Here is a 628-nt window from a genome sequence, read left to right on the forward strand (position 1 = left end):
GTACAGCAGTAAAATTAAGGAACTACAGGCACATGCAAATATATGCAACAACCTAAAACGAATTTGGAAGTACACTGTGGGGGGGGGGGGGGAAAGGAAAGGCTGTAAATTACGTAACAACCAACCATCCTTGTAAAGCTCAACAGTTTATAAACATAAATTTTTAAAAAGCAAAAGGACAAACCCAAGATAGAGGAAAGTGTTAGCCCTGGAGGGAAGCAAGGGGTAAAAGACACAGATAATTTCCACAATATTGGCAATATCCTAGTTCAAAATTACTGGTCGGTTCCCACATGTACATTGCTTATCTGTTATATCTACGTATGTGTCAAAAAACAGTAAGCTTCTAAATGATATCCGTGTGCTGTGCGCATAATTAAAGAACAGAGTTCTCAATCCTTTATTAAAACAGCTTCTACAAATACTTGACTAGCCCACCGTACCTCACCCCCTAAACCCAGCCTGAGCAACCCGCGGTCCCAAACTCAAACCTGATTACAGTCACTTCCGCCTGGGCTCCCTAGCTCCGCCCGTATGAGCGGAAGTATTTTCCTTTCGGGTCCTCCCGCCTGTAGGGGGCTCTCCGAGGCTTCCAGTGCCACGAAGGCCTCCAGCCTGGGCTGACCCT

The sequence above is a fragment of the Halichoerus grypus genome, chromosome 5 (assembly GCF_964656455.1).
Source record: "Halichoerus grypus chromosome 5, mHalGry1.hap1.1, whole genome shotgun sequence".
Lineage (NCBI taxonomy): Eukaryota > Metazoa > Chordata > Mammalia > Carnivora > Phocidae > Halichoerus > Halichoerus grypus.